General features: G+C 46.7%; 1 pseudogene; it reads right to left on the bottom strand.

Moving 5' to 3' along the window:
* Positions 1 to 9,856: 9,856 nt before the first annotated feature.
* On the bottom strand, positions 9,857 to 15,014 carry LOC146183524 (tubulin beta chain-like; annotated as a pseudogene).
* Between the last annotated feature and the right edge of the window lie 1,792 nt (positions 15,015 to 16,806).

The raw sequence follows: 16,806 nt of genomic DNA, 5'->3' as shown, positions 1-16,806 counted from the left end.
CATGGCTGCCTTCTCTCTTCGTTAAGGATTATTCTAATTTTCTAATAGCTTTTATGGGGATTGAAATTTATTAAAGTTGCCGCCACATGAGCTCAGCAAATGAGGACTTGAGCAGGGTAACTGATTTTACATTATAATTTACAAAGCAGTGACTTTTTCGTATTGAACAAATCGCAAGTTAGCTAACGACACGTGGAAAGTCTTGTGTGCAGATGTCTTTTTCCAAGCGATGGTTTGCAAATTAAGAAGAAACCAAAACCAGTACCTAGCAGTACGCCCACATGAGTTAAGAGATCTCGTTTGCAAGTTACGTTAGGCAGATTAACAATGTTGGAGCGCCATACAATATGTGACATTTAGGCAGACGGTAGAGACTCCCAAGCGGATTAAATATAATCTTGAACTTTAAAAACAGAGTCCGACATATTCGACAATACATGCATGGGGAATAAAAATCTATAAAATACCTTTTTATTACACACCGAAACTTTTGCGGCGTGGGGTAAAAAATGTATCTGTCAGTATTTACGCTGTGCGTACTATCACGATGGAATTAAACGGGAACAATGTGACGCCCACTCTCTCTGCGGTGGGAATTTATCTGGTTGTCACGAAATCGGCGCACATTTTTATCAAGCCGGCGCGGCGCGAGGCCCGTGCGGCGTCGCATGGAAATTTCCACAAAGTTCGAGAAAAGCCTCCTTCCCTGCGCGAGAGAGCGTGTATCTTTGTACGCGTCGCCGTCACCCTCTTTCTCATCACCCGGCGATGGCTGTGATTCATCAGTCTGGAATATGCCAGAGCTCTCCAGAATCGTAGCCAATGACGACGCGCGGCTCGACGGGAGGAGAAGGGAGCGCTCTAATCAGCGAAGCTAAGTGTGTGCGCGCGCTAACCTTAGCGCGCCTTAACAGACAGACGCGGCGCGCCCTATTTATGGAGGCCGCGCCGCTTGTGTAGTCGGTCAGTCAGTCAGTCAGTCGGTCGGTCGGTCGGTCGGTCAGTCAGTCAGTGTTTGCGACGTGCTTGCTAGTGCTTCGGCTAGGCTCCCGGGAATCACCCGCTGCTGGCAAGCCCACGGACCTGCGAGGGAGCGGCGCTCGTCTTGACTGGCGGCCACATCGTGACTCTCGAGGCGTTGGACTGCAACAGTGCCCGGTGAACAATTTGATGTTTGTTTATCTGACTCTCTCGTGTTTGATCTGTGTTCTAAAACCTCTGTGTTATTGAATATCTCTGTAGTTGTATGCTTAGCGTTTGTTTTTCTGTGAACCTCTAGTCTGTGCAATTTTACTGTTTGTGTTGTCGTGACGCTGGGGCTACGTCGACCCGGCCTTCACTTGGTAGCGTGCAGAGACTCGGGGTTGAAGTAGGATTGAATCTTCGAAGTTGGTAAAATATATACAAGCAGGTTTAATGGCACTTTGAGAAAACTTATTTACATGATTATTTACACGAAAAAGAAGGGTACATCAGCAAAATGACAAGCGTTAAGAGTTCATAGCGAGAAGCGACTGGATGAGCCGTTTACCCAGGGCTCAGAGCCATTTTGTGCTCTGCAGCGTCCTTAAAACCCCCTATGTCCAGCCCCTCTCTGAAGATGCTGACCAACCAAATCCAGGGCACGCCCCTCAGATATCGGCATCCAATCGAACACATCACTGCACTGATGGTCTGAAGCACTGACTGGCCCGGCATTGTTTCGTTGAGCCTGGTCACTTGTTGGCGGGAAAAGCTTGGGAACGGCGAGGAGGTACATTTCTATTCTTCAGCCAAGAATCGATAGGCAGCTGGTTCCGGCAAGTGGATTTACTTCTCAGAAACCCAAGTGCACGTGGGCGCCGCATACGCTCCCAGCATTGTCCGTTTTCGACAATTGCAAATCTTTCCTGCATTCCCGGGAAATCATTTAATGGCCGTATGCGTCATGCTCCTTTCTTGTCCTGCACGTCAGCGGACATGTCACTCTGTCGTCTCCTTTGGATAGGAGGCATTCATCACTGGAGGATAGCACTTCTCGACTGGAAGGGTGAACAAAAGAAAGAAAGCACTTCCTGCTATTTCCCGCAGGGGGACGTTTCTTTGTGTTTTTCCAGACGTTCTCTTGACAGGGTCAATTTGGCATTTGCAGGGTGTCCACAAAGCAAAACAGGCTTACAAAAAGGATTTATGGAAACAGGCTCACTTAGAGCCATTGGACCATCACCACATATCCACAGCACTTATCCATGCCCACAGGCGAACAATAGAGCGCGCAAATGCGGATGCATGGTCGTAACAGCCTCCTCCCCCGCCAGAAGAGTCTCGGAGGGCAGCAGTCGCAGCTGCTGCATGAAGAGACGACTTAATGGCCTGCACGTGAACGCTTGAAGCTCGCTGTTGCTTGTCGCGTTGTCTTGATTGTCGTAGGCCAAATTGCTCGAGCTGTCTGAAACTCAACCACATGTCGAAGCAAGCACTCGGCTCCCGTCTGAAGAGACCAGGTCAAAAGAAAACTGCCATTGTTGTTCGAGAAAAGCCCACTCTCAAGACGTTCAGGACCCACGTATTCCTAGAAAACCAAACGTGCTGCTTTACATAGTCACACATATACAAGCGCACGAGAAAAAAAAATAAAAACTTGATTATCAATTTGGATACATGGTGAGGAACACCTCGGACTGCTTAGAAACAGCGGCTAAGCGCGTCCGCATTCCCATTTAACTTCCCCTTTTTGTATCTTATTTCAAAATTGTACTGCTGTAAAATCAAGCTCCACCTAAGAAGGCGACTGTTCTTCGATGTCGCAGTTTGCAGCCAAGCCAGGGGACAATGGTCCGTCTCTACGGTGAATTTGGCCCCTCCAAGATAGCACTTCAATTTTTGAATGGCCCATACAATGCAAGCGCACTCTTTCTCTGACGCGCAATAAGCCCTCTCTCTAGAACTCAGTTTTCTGCTCAGGTAGAGCACGGGGTGCTCATTATCGTCGTCATCTCTCTGGCAGAGAACAGCACCTAACCCTCGATCACTGGCATCACACTGGACCGTGAATTCTCGGCCATAGTCTGGAGCTCGCAATACCGGACGGCTAATCAGCACAGCCTTCAGATTTACGAAGGAGGCTTCCTTTTGTTCGTCCCAGACTACATTTGTCGGTTCTGTCTTGCGGAGAGCGTCGGTCAGAGGGCTAGCCAAAGCTGAATAGTTAGGGATGTAGTGATTGTAGTACCCAGTCAGACCTAGGAGTGCTCGAATTTCCGTCTTCGTGCTCGGCCGCGGATAGTCTGCTACCGCAGAAATCTTAATCTCGCTGGGTTTCCTGAAACCCTGACCTACATTGTGACCCAAGTAGTCCACGGTCGCCCTTGCCAGGCAACATTTCTCGGCCTTTACGGTTAGTCCAGCTTGACGCAAAAGGCTCAGTACAGCTCTTAGATGTACCATATGGTCCGCCCATGAGTCGGAAAAAACCGCAATGTCATCTAAATAAGGCACTGCGAATGTTTCACACCCCTTTAAAACCCTATCCATGAGTCGGGAAAAACAAAATGGAGCATTTTTGAGCCCGAAACTCATCATTGTTGGCTGGTAGCTGCCCGTCGGAGTGACGAAAGCCGCGTATCTGCTGGCGCGTTCAGTGAGCGGTATTTGCCAGTATCATCGAGTAAGGTCCAGCGTAGTCACATATGCCGCTCTACTGACCTGTTCTACTCTCTCCTCAATATTCGGAATAGGATACACTTGATCACTGGTGAGAGAATTTAGCTTTCGGTAGTCTACCACAGGCCTAGGGTCTTTACCTGGAGCTTCTACTAAGATCATAGGCGAAGCATAATCGCTTTCCGAGGGTTTTATTACTCCTAATTCCAGCATGCGAGTTACTTCCCTATCCAGAATTTCTCTTTGCCTTGGAGAAAATCGGTAGCACCTTGATCGCACTGGCACGTCTGAAGTCAGCTCAATATCGTGCTCAGTCAAATCAGTCCTGCCTGGCCTGTCCACGAAGCAGGCCTCAAACTCCGTTATTATTTCGCCCAGATCGGACAGCTGGGATTTCTTTAGTTCTCCTCTTTGCTCCGTCTTTTTGAGAAGCTCCTGAGCGTTGCTTCCTTTTCCGCTGAGGCAAATCAAGTTGTCCCCCATCTCCTCGGGATGGTTTAAAGTTAGATTTACCACGGCTTCCCTCTGCACATAAGGCTTCATAAGATTGCAATGATAAATGCGCACTTCTTTACGCCTACCGGGAATTTTCACTGCGTAGTTAGTGTTAGAAAGCTTTGCAACGACTTCAGCCGGTCCTTCCCACTGTACTTCGAGCTTATTCTGCCTTGAACTTCTCAGCAACATCACCTGGTCCCCGATACAAAACGTCCTTTGACGGGCTGTCTTATCATAGTACACCTTGGAACGAGCCTGGGCTGACTTCATGCTGGCCTCAACGAGTTCCTTAGTGTTATGTAAGCGATTCAAGAGGTTCAGAATGAATTCTACTACTGTTGGGTCTTCTCCGCGCCCCTCCCAGGCTTCGCGCACCATTCGCAAAGGTGAGCGCAGTGACCTTCCGTACACCAACTCGGCTGGGCTAAATCCAGTGGATTCGTGCGGCACTGACCGCAAAGCGAAAAGCGCTGCAGGCAGGCAGGTATCCCATTCGCGCTTGTTTTCATAGCACAGTCCCCTCAGGACTCGTTTGAGAACAGAGTGCCATCTTTCGACGCTGTTGCTCTGCGGATGATGGATCGAGCTATGCACTACCTTAATGCCGCATCGCTCGAGAAATGAGGTGGTGAGGACACTCGTGAAAACGCTACCCTGATCACTTTGGACCTCGGAAGGGAATCCAACTCGTGCAAACACTGACAGCAGCGAATCCACTACACTCTCGGACGTCACCTCGCGCAGCGGAACAGCCTCTGGAAACTTTGTGGCTGGGCATAACATAGTGAGGATATAACGGTACCCTGACTCTGTCACAGGAAGTGGCCCAACTACATCTATTACTAACCGGTGAAACGGCTCGGTAATGATTGGTACTAACACCATCGGAGCTTTCCACTTATCTTGCGCCTTTCCAACCCGCTGGCACGTGTCGCATGACCGTACAAAATTTTCCGTGTCCTTAAAACATCCAGGCCAATAGTATTCTTGCAACAGCCTCTGCTTTGTTTTCTTTATTCCAAGGTGACATGACCACGAGCTGTCATGGGAAAGTCGCAGTAAGTCTCCGCGGTACTTTTGGGGAACGACTAATTGGTCCCGCTCTACTCCGCGCTTATCCTTGAATAAGCGATACAGCACTCCCTTTCTCATCTCGAAAGAAATATTGTTTGCTGTCTTAGTGGCGCGGTGGCGCTCCCTTATCTCCTGTATCTTGGGATCATTGGCTTGTTCTATAGCTAAGTCCTCTCGGGTTCCACTTAAAAGTCTCGTGAGATTACTAGACACTGGCGGCAAGAGGTTACTCTCAAGAACGTCCTCATTCCGCGTCTCATCAAGCTCACTTTCAAGTTGACATATCTGAGATGCCTCGCTCTCAAAGTTTTCTGACCTGCTATCTTCCGCATTTACCACTGTTTTAACTGCCGTTTCCTCCGCTGTGGATTTTTCTGGAATGAGCAGTGTAGCTAGTTCTCGCGCCTTTGAACGTGTTAAGGCTTGCACAACTCTGTCTCCGAAAAGGATGCCCCTCTTTCGCAGCAGCATGTCCGATTTGTTGGAGAACAAATACGGATAGCACTTAGGAAGCTTTCCTGAAACGGCAGCCTCGGTTGTTAATTCGCCGAAAGGGCCCTCGATGACCACGTTCGCGATCGGCAAGCACACACTCTGTTCCTCAACTACCTGTCGGATCCATGCACACTGTCCTGTATAGTCGGAAGGCGATACATACGCCGGATGGACAACATCCATCGTTGCGGCCGAATCGCGCAGTACCTTGCAAGGCTTCCCGTTGACTACTAGGTCATGCAGGTAGGGTTCTAAAAGCTGCATATTTTCATCGCAGTCCCTGACATACGAGAAAGCAATCTTTTCTTTCCGGCAGTTGACGGCAATGTGACCCTGCTCATTACACCTAAAGCATGTGAGCGGCTTCCTAGCCTCAAGCTTATTCTTTGTGTTCTGCACGTTGGTCACTTCCCCACTTTTCTCACTGCCGTCCTTTCTAGGGAATTTGCCTGAAGAAACCTTCATTTCTTCGTTTCCAACTCTAGCAAAGTGCCTTTCCTGACGGTTTTTCACACTGAACTTGGGATTGCGGGGCCTATCCACTGCTGGGTTGCTGAATTGTCGGCGCGAAGCATACTCCTCAATAAGTTCGGCAGCTTCAGTTGCCGACTTAATTTCGCCTCGGTCCTGTAACCAATTTCTTTCTTTTTCTGGGAGGCAGTTATAAAACTGCTCCAAAAGAATTCGCTCGACTACAGCGTCCCTATCACTGTAGGAATCTGTGCTCTTTAGCCACTCGCCCAAATTTACTCTTAAATTGTACAGGAATTCAGGGTAACTCTCGTCCCTGGACTTAGTAGCGTTCCGAAAACGTTGTCTGAACGCCTCGGCGCTAAGCCTATACTTTCTCAGAAGGCAAGCTTTGACCTTCTCGTAGTTGTCCGCGTCCTCCTTGCTTAGCCGCGCGACAACCTCCGCTGCCTCGCAGGGCAGAACCGTCAATAATCTCTGAGACCAAGTGTCTCGCTGGAAGGACAGTTTTTCGCAAGTTCGCTCAAAGTTAGCCAGATACAGACCGATATCCCCTGATATCACATATGGCTGCATGTACTTTGACATCTTGAAATCTGTCTCCTTGTTGAGAAGAGGTACCGCTAGCTGGGGACAATCGCCCGACCTCTTGCTCAACTCTAGTTCTAATTTCCGGAGCTCAATTTCTAGCTTCTTTTCCTCTTTTTCCCGCTCCTTTTCCTCTTTTTCCCGCTCTTTCTGCTGTCTGAGCTGCTCCTTTTTTTGACCGATGAGGTTCCATGCTTCACTGAGCTCCTCATCATCGGTTCCCAGATCAGTGATTGCCTTTATAATCAAGGGTTTTCGTGCCAAACCACTTGTATCAATTCCCAATTCCTCACACAATAGCAACAGGTCCGGTTTCTGCAGCTTTTGTAGGTCCATGATCGCTCCGAGTGTCGGCTACTTCCAAAACAACTGTGCAAACTACCAAACCTAAAGGCGTTTCCACACTCTCTTTACCAGTTCTAAAATCTAACCCTGTTCTAGAACCTGGTCCACATCAGAAGAAAAGCCAAGCACTCACCCACACATGCGATCGATGTTCCGAGCTGCTCTCTTGTTGGCCGATTGTTGCGCCTGCTTGTTGCTTGAGATGCCACCTCCGATCACAAGATGTGGCTTGTAGATTCTGATCCACCTCGAATCACCAGATGTTGTAGCTTGTAGATCCAGATCCCACCTCCAGTCATCAGATGTTGTGGCTTGTAGATTCAGATCCCAACGCTGGTCACCAGTTGTCGTGACGCTGGGGCTACGTCGACCCGGCCTTCACTTGGTAGCGTGCAGAGACTCGGGGTTGAAGTAGGATTGAATCTTCGAAGTTGGTAAAATATATACAAGCAGGTTTAATGGCACTTTGAGAAAACTTATTTACATGATTATTTACACGAAAAAGAAGGGTACATCAGCAAAATGACAAGCGTTAAGAGTTCATAGCGAGAAGCGACTGGATGAGCCGTTTACCCAGGGCTCAGAGCCATTTTGTGCTCTGCAGCGTCCTTAAAACCCCCTATGTCCAGCCCCTCTCTGAAGATGTTGACCAACCAAATCCAGGGCACGCCCCTCAGATATCGGCATCCAATCGAACACATCACTGCACTGATGGTCTGAAGCACTGACTGGCCCGGCATTGTTTCGTTGAGCCTGGTCACTTGTTGGCGGGAAAAGCTTGGGAACGGCGAGGAGGTACATTTCTATTCTTCAGCCAAGAATCGATAGGCAGCTGGTTCCGGCAAGTGGATTTACTTCTCAGAAACCCAAGTGCACGTGGGCGCCGCATACGCTCCCAGCATTGTCCGTTTTCGACAATTGCAAATCTTTCCTGCATTCCCGGGAAATCATTTAATGGCCGTATGCGTCATGCTCCTTTCTTGTCCTGCACATCAGCGGACATGTCACTCTGTCGTCTCCTTTGGATAGGAGGCATTCATCACTGGAGGATAGCACTTCTCGACTGGAAGGGTGAACAAAAGAAAGAAAGCACTTCCTGCTATTTCCCGCAGGGGGACGTTTCTTTGTGTTTTTCCAGACGTTCTCTTAACAGGGTCAATTTGGCATTTGCAGGGTGTCCACAAAGCAAAACAGGCTTACAAAAAGGATTTATGGAAACAGGCTCACTTAGAGCCATTGGACCATCACCACATATCCACAGCACTTATCCATGCCCACAGGCGAACAATAGAGCGCGCAAATGCGGATGCATGGTCGTAACAGTGTGTTCCTCTGTATCGTCTCTTGCTGTGTATAAAGTGTGTTTTGTTTGTTACTTCTGACTCCGACCCTTACTCTGGCTTGAACCGGCGACAGCTGGGCACCAAACGGCCACCCCCTTCTTTCACTACAAGGTAGTTGAATTCCGGCTGAGCTTGCCACGCAAGTTGAAGGCATCTCCTTTGCGCTCGGAACAGCTACCCCCACTCACTCTAAGGGTGTCTGGGAGTATGCGCACCGTTAAGGGCGCATCGTTAATAATTCCTTCATAATTATTAACGGGTGACACTGGGTGGCAAGAAAAACCCATTAGAGGCGTCGTATAATTACGGAAGAATCTAGCGTAAATCTGCTACCACTTATGTAGAAGCGCGAAGAAAAGAAAGAAGAATAGCGAAGCGCCTATGCTTTGCTTTGTTCCCATTTCTTTCCATCCCCCCTTCACAATACAAGATCATTATGCCACGTACTGGAAAGGTAGTACTTCCATGACAATGCACAGCAAAAAAACAAACGATCTGTAATCGTGCGGACAGAGCGCTAAATGATATCCTTCGGAATGCTCCTCAAGGCCGCAGTACTTCTATGCTCCAAGTCGTCAAGGCTGGAGGGCTGTTTCGTATAAACATTATTCTTCACCTATCCCAAGAAAAAAAGTGTGCAGGGGAGATAAGGTCTGGTGATTTCGGAGGCCCAGCAGCCAGTCAATGGCGCGCAATCCCCTGCCTAGGAAACTTCGCGTGCACAATGTCTACAGCACGAGAAAATGGTGATGGAACCACAAAGATGGAGCTGCATCATCAATTTCAAAGATGTTAAGCTGCTTAGATCAATTTATGAGAAAACAGAAAACCCAAAAAATAGGTTAAAAGTGGGAACCCTTGGCCCATAGTTGCAAAGTGTTAAACGCGTCATGCTTTTTACGCTGATCTTAAGTGCCTCTATTTTTTTGGTAGCTCCTAATCTCAAAATCAAATGCCACACCATGACATAAAACATTGTTCAGGTTTGTAACCAGAAAACATGTATGTTCTCAAACAAAAATTATGTTGCCACACTGAATGCTAAAGCACAACACGAAACATGTCTCATTTTGATAACATGCACACCATAACACCTAGCAAAGTTATCTCTTGGATAACACCCCACATATGCTAAACAGGTGTTAAAACACAGTGCTCTGAAAGTGCATAAATTAACAACGAAAGAGTATATATCTACTTAGGTGATGTGCATTATTCCTAATTTTCCCCTTTTAGAAATTCAACGTATTTCCACTTCAGCTCCTACACAAAAAAAAAAAAAACAAATGTGGAGTTTTCCGAACTTGTGTAATCTAAAATAAAAGCCTGTTACCGATATGATTTTAAAACAAATATGATCTTGAGCTTTCTTTGAGTGGTAAATGACTGATCAAAACACATTACATGCGCAACGGATATTCAGTATCTATATTTGTAAGGGATGTGCTGTTCCCGAAGAACGTGGCCGACATCTCAAGGTCCTGCGGCAGGATGTCACACACTGTGCTCTTGATTTTGTTTGGCAGCCACTTGAAGAAATTCGAGTGAAGATTCTGCATGTTGTGTATCTGGAACTCGACGTCCCGCATACTCATCCGGCCTCTAAACACAGCAGAAACTGCCATGTGACGACCCTGACGGGGATCGTAGACAGCCACCACATTTTTGGCGTTGAACACCTGCTGCGGCAGTTCTGGCCCCGTCAGTCCCCTGCATTGGTCGCTTCCTTGAAAGCTGAGGAGAGCGAAGACGGTCGAGAAATAGTGAAGGCTTGGTTAAGGCACCATGTCCGTGGACAGTTTCTGGAGTTCAGCATTCAGATGCCCCAGGAAACCTGGGAGGAAAATATCTTCGATTAGAAGCCTCTCACAAGTGTAAGGAATCCGCGCCGTCTATGTGGGCAGCCATCTTGTGTGGCAATCGAAATTACACCACTCATGATCCTGCAAAACCTAAAATAGTAAAAAAATACTGATGTCGCAATGTGCTCTCCGACTCAGAACTTACAAATAATGCATTTATGTTACTTTAAGTGCTGAAATTGGTTATCTTGTTATGCGCCCTGGCCACCTGCAGCACCCAAGAGACCAAAACACCTGCATCAGTTATCTGCACCAACCCGTAGGGTAATAATTACTCGACAAACAGACATTTAACGATACATGCATAATTGTGGTCAGTTAATACCGAAAGCAATAACGAAAAATATCTCTAACATCTTCAGCCATAGTCCACTCTTTTATACGTAGAGGGTGTCATGACATACTTTCTGTATTTATGCCTATTTTGGATAATTGCTGTGGAAAAATTCTGACATTTCTTACTGTCTTTTAGCACTTACCGTTTAAGTTTCCGGCATTTATATCCTATAACAAAACCTTTCTACCGTTAACTTGAAGTTTCCCTATTGCAAATACCAGCGTCTTCCAGTGCGAAACTAGTAAGAATTTCGCGCTGCTTTTGCACTGGGTCTGCTGGGCACGCTGGAGTTCTGTGATATTCACTGGAACAGTAACGGGAAGACACTGGTTGCACTGGTATGATGGGAGAAAAACGCTAGGATTAGCTTTTTGACGCTTGATGTGTCGCTGGCATTCGCGATGCACCGGGAGAAGCGCTGTATGTGCGCTGGGGCCGCACTGATACCAGTAGGGCCAGTGCGGCTCGCGGCGTCTACCAGTTAGCATCCTTCAGGGGCCAACATGGCAACAGCGTACTCGCTATCGACCATCGAGGTGCATATAAAAAATTGGTTCAAGTAAGCGCTTTTTGCTGCGAATCGTTGCGCACCTGAAAGAAAACAAAGGAAGTATCTTTTTTCTAGAGTTTCAATGTTTCGATAGGTCGTTTCCAGCGTTTCGAGAGATACCACGATCGCCGCGACTCTGATATCTCGTGACACACTATTTCTTACGACTAAAACTGGAATTCTATAATGTTGGCAACCATGTATACCAAACGTCACAGCTGACATTGAGGGCACAATGATTACTGCCAAAATGTTCAGTGCGGGCTCAATCGCAGGCTCTAAATAGGGCCTACGCATTAGCGAGCGTAGCCTGCACCGCAGCACAGTATAAACAGAAAAAGGAAAAATAAAACAAGGAAGAGAGTAGTATACCGAGCGATGGGCCCATCAGAGAAAAAAAAAATCATGCAGCGCTTGTAATGCATAATATTTTGCGTGTTTCTCAAGCTTTTGCGCTTCTTTTTGCTCTGCGTATAAAACAGCCGAGCACTCGGTCATCGCAACGCTTCCCGAAATATTTACATACATAGGGTTTTGTTACACGCAAAATAGTGTCGTCGCTGCTGCGCTTGCTTGTATTGAAGCTTGGCCGTACTTTTTTCCTTGAAGGTTTGTACTACATTATGCCGAAGATTACAAAAATTACGCCCACGGTACCAGAGCACCACCGAAGAGCCGGCGTTGGTAAATTTGCCCGCGATGTAAAACTCCCCATGTTAAAACGATTCCAGTGCACAAATAGTGCGCATATGCACCCAAAACATTATTTGCAAGTCGTGAGAGCAGGCAGCAAGCTCCAAGGACCAAGAGGCTCTAATTGTGGCAGCAATGGCCTGTAGAATGCAAAACAAAGTCACAACTCTATAAATGCGGTTATGACATAAAATGCAAAAATGCTTCAACGTTTCCAATGTTCGCGCGTTCAACTGTATGCAATTTGTTCATTGTTGCGAAAGTCTGGCATGCTTTGCAAGCATTGTCAATGTCAAGGGTTAGCGTTCAGAAATTTCACCGATTGCTGGCGGTTTTCGTCTGGGGTTCATTTTGGGAAAGAACAAGTTGTACAAATTTGTTTCGCTCGGTGAGAAGTGGAGGACTTGCTTCACCCATTTATTTGTACGACAAATAATATCCAGGTTTATGTTCTTACGGAACCAAACTGACCCTTTTCTCCATACGGCTTTTATAGTTAGACTGAGCTAAGACTTACCCGAACTTTTGGTGTCCTCTAGCAACTTTAAACACAAAAAACCGAGTGTTTTTTTGCGTGAGGTTGTGGCTTCCTTTAAAATTTTAAAAGTGAGATTCTCAATGGAGAACCTGCTTGATAAAATGATGCCAGTGCAGTTGTATCGATCATTACACTGTGGAGGGGAAGGTAAGGATGTCCTAAAAAGAGTTAAAAAGATGCGAGCACGGTCGTCAGGAAAAAGATTTTTTCTTCCAATTACACAGAGGTACATTACCTGTGAAACCATGCTTAAGGGATAAAGGTGTCTTTGTTCCGTGGTCGGTGGACTGCTTGATTTGTTATAAGCCGGAAGCCATATACCATATTTTTCTTCACTGCTGGGATGCAGTCTTTCTGTGGGATATCTTGCAGAGAACTTTAAAAAAGGACCTACCAATACACCCTATGGTATACGGTTCCTGCCGGTCCATAATAAAGGGGGTGTGCCATATGACTTTTTCATGTTGCTTTGCCTCCACAGTTTATGGAAAACGAGAATGGCTGTGAGACATGCGGACGTGGATACTCGCTCAGTGAGGGAGTATTTCATTGAGAGTATCAACAACCTGACCGCCATCTATGATACACAAAATGAGAAGCCTGAATGGATGCCAGTTTTGAGTGTACTGGCCAACCTAAAGCGTTTTTGAAACTTTGTGAACACCTACTTTTGCTAGAGCGCTTTGTGGCATTATACTTTGCCTTTGCCCCACTGTAAATATCTGTAAAACACCGTAAAACAGGAAATAGCGACAAAAAAAGTTTTCATGGCCGAGTGGATAGCGTAAAGAGCTATAGAATAAGAGGTAGCGATTTCGAAGCATGCTACGTGCCCTTCTTTTTTTTTTACTTTTTTGTTTTTTTTTAACTTGAGGTGCTTCGTTACTTTTTAGCTTTTAATTTTAATCCTAGGGCTTTTTTTTCTCCGCGCGAGCAGTTCCGCCAGTGCGGAGCGTGACAGTATGCCCCGTCCCAGTCGGTTCAGTGTCGAGCGTCATATTGGGCCCATAATCAGGAATGGCGCTGGGGCGCTGGGACCCAGTGGCACTGGTTTTTGCAATAGGGTTCTTTTAATTTCTCTGTAAGCATTAATGAATGAGGGTTAACAAAAAGCCACTCAAGTGCCACTGATTTATTTGCAATGTAGTTAATATATCTATGCCATCCATATAAGGTGGAATACAAAACGCCTAGTTTTTATTGCTTCTAACAAAAGTAATGTCAATAATTTATACCTACACGTACACTGCTCATTTTCTTCTAAAGGATATTTTACGCGCATGAAGAAGACCAAGGTAAGGTCGCAGCAGAAAGGGCACTGTACATATGGCAAGTAAACTTACCAAGGAGCTATGACACACAAGAGAACTGGAAATAAAATGGAGCGCGAAGTGAGTGTTGGACCGTCAACTCAGACCGTGAGTTACATTGTAAGTCGAGGTGAAACGCTGCTAATTGGGCCCGCGGCCTTTATTGGAAAAAGCTATCTTACATGTAGTCGTCACTGCTTTCGATCCAGATTCAGTGCATCCTGAAACCTGCTTAGCTTTCTGTAGTTTGTTGGCGCAGCAAGTATGGTTATCTTTAGTTTACGCCTGAGAAACGGATGCAGCGGTTGCTTTCTGTTTATGTTTAATGTTTCAAAGAATTTTTGATAAACGAGTGCTGCCAAAGGCACTTCATGCATGTTACGCTGTTTTGGATATGTGTAAATGTTTTTTGAATAACAGTCGCGACAGCTATGTTTCCAGTGAGCCTCATATTGAACCTATCACTAACGTCAACAGAAGATGGCGGTGGAGGAGCGGTAAAATCTCCAGGGTCTTCAGAAAATGAATTGATTCGATTCATTACAGGAATACAGTACTGTGCACAGCTTTAAAGCACTCACCGAAGGCATGTGGTCACACCCGACATAGTTGCAGAGACCAATAGGTTAAGCTCTCCAGTGAGACTCTGGTTCTGGAAGCAGATGTCTTAAAGTGCTTCGTTGTCTATGCAGAAAGTTTCATGGGCATTTTTTACCTGCCGGTGCATGGACAGGGTGGCATTGTAGAGCTCGACGATGGTGTTCGAAACCTTCAGGTAGACACAGAAAGCCACTAAGGAATGAGCGCGCTCATACCGGCGAAGGTAATTTTGTGGAGAACATCTTGAGAAAGTTCCTTGCACGATCACATTCAAAGGCGCGGGAATTGTGTCTCAAAGACAATTCCATATCTCAGGAAGAGGGACCACGCTGAAGGTGTTCATGACGCGGTTCAAGTAGTTCACGCGGATATTTAGTTTCATGGTCATTTTTTACCGGCCGGTGCATGGTCAGGGTGGCATTGTAGGGCTCGACGATGGTGTTCGAAACCTGGATGTAGACACAGAAAGTCGCTAAGGAATGGGCGCGCTCATATCGGCGAAGGTAATTTTGTGGGCAATATCTTGAGAAAGTTCCTTGAACGATCACATTCAATGGCGCGGAAATTGGGTCTCAAAGACAATTCCATACCTTAGGAGAATGGACCACGCTGAAGGTATTCATGACGCGGTTCAGGTAGTTGACGCGGATATTTAGTTTCCTGGCCATTTTTTACCGGCCGGTGCATGGACAGGGCGGCATTGTAGAGCTCGACATTGGTGTTCGAAACCTGGAGGTAGACACAGAAAGCCACTATGGAATTGGTGCGCTCATACCGGCGAAGGTAATTTTGTGGAGAATATCTTGAGAAAGTCCCTTGCACGATCACATCCAAAGGTGCGGATATTGTGTCTCAAAACAATTCCATACCTTAGAAGAAGGGACCACGCTGAAGGTGTTCATGACGCGGTTAAGGTAGTTCACGCGAATATTTAGTTTCATGGGCATTTAATACCGGCCGGTGCATGAACAGGGTGGCATTATTGGGCTCGACGATGGTGTTCGAAACCTGGAGGTAGACACAGAAAGCCACTAAATAATGGGCGCTCTCATACCGGCGAAGGTAATTTTGTGGACAATATCTTGAGAACGTCCCTTGCACGATCACATTCAAAGGCGCGGAAATTTTGTCTCAAGGACAATTCCATACCTTAGGAGAAGGGACCATGCTGAAGGTGTTCATGCCGCGGTTCAGGTAGTTCACGCGGATATTTAGTTTGATGGGCATTTATTACCGGCCGGTGCATGGACAGGGAGGCATTGTAGGGCTCGACGATGGTGTTCAAAACCTGATGGTAGACACAGAAAGCCACTAAGGATTGCGCGCGCTCATTCCGGCGAAGGTAATTTTGTAGAGAATATCTTGAGAAAATCTCTTGCACGATCATATTCAAAGGCGCGAAAATTGTGTGTCAAAGACAATTCCATACCTTAGGAGAAGGGACCACGCTGAAGGTGTTCATGACGCGGTTCAGGAAGTTCACGCAGATATTTATTTTCATGGGCATTTTTTACCGGCCGGTGCATGGATAGGGTGGCATTGTAAGGCTCGAGGTTGGTGTTCGAAACCTGGAGGTAGACCCAAGAAGCCACTAAGTATTGCGCGCGCATACCGGTGAAGGTAATTTTGTGGAGAATATCTTGAGAAAGTCCCTTGCACGATTACATTCAAAGGCGTGGAAATTGTGTCTCAAAGACAATTCCATACCTTAGGAGAAGGAACCACGCTGTAGGTGTTCATGCCGCGGTTCAGGTAGTTCACGCGGATATTTAGTTTTATGGACATTTTTTACCGGCCGTTGCATGGACAGGGTGGCATTGTAGGGCTCGACGATGGTGTTCGAAACCTGAAGGTAGACACAGAAAGCCACTAAGGATTGTGCGTGCTCATTCCGGCAAAGGTAATTTTGTGGAGAATATCTTGAGAAAGTTCCTTGCGCGATCACATTCAAAGGCGCGGAAATTGTGTCTCAAAGACAATTCCATACCACAGGAGAAGGGACCACGCGGAAGGTGTTCATGACGCGGATCAGGTAGTTCACGCGGATATTTAGTTTCAATGGAATTTTTTACCGGCCGGTGCATGGACAGGGTGGCATTATAAGGCTCGACAATGGTGTTCGAAACCTGGAGGTAGACACAGAAAGCCACTAAGGATTGCGCGCGCTCACACTGGCGAAGGTAATTTTGTGGAGAATATCCTGAGAAAAGCGGGTTATGTGAAGAAATATGGGAGAGGCCTTCGCCCTGCAGTGGGTATGATCAGGCTGATGATGATGATGATGATGATCCTGAGAAATTTCATTGCACGATCACATTAAAAAGGCGCGGAATTGTGTCTCAAAGACAATTCCATACCTTAGGAGAAGGGAATACGCTGAAGGTGTTCATGACACGGTTCAGGTAGTTCACGCGGATATTTAGTTTCATGGGCATTTTTTACCAGCCGGTGCATGGACAG

This window comes from Amblyomma maculatum, chromosome 7 (genome assembly GCF_055883805.1).
Source record: "Amblyomma maculatum isolate TAMU_Amacu chromosome 7, ASM5588380v1, whole genome shotgun sequence".
NCBI classification, from domain to species: domain Eukaryota; kingdom Metazoa; phylum Arthropoda; class Arachnida; order Ixodida; family Ixodidae; genus Amblyomma; species Amblyomma maculatum.
This window is presented reverse-complemented; position numbering and strand designations above follow the sequence as displayed.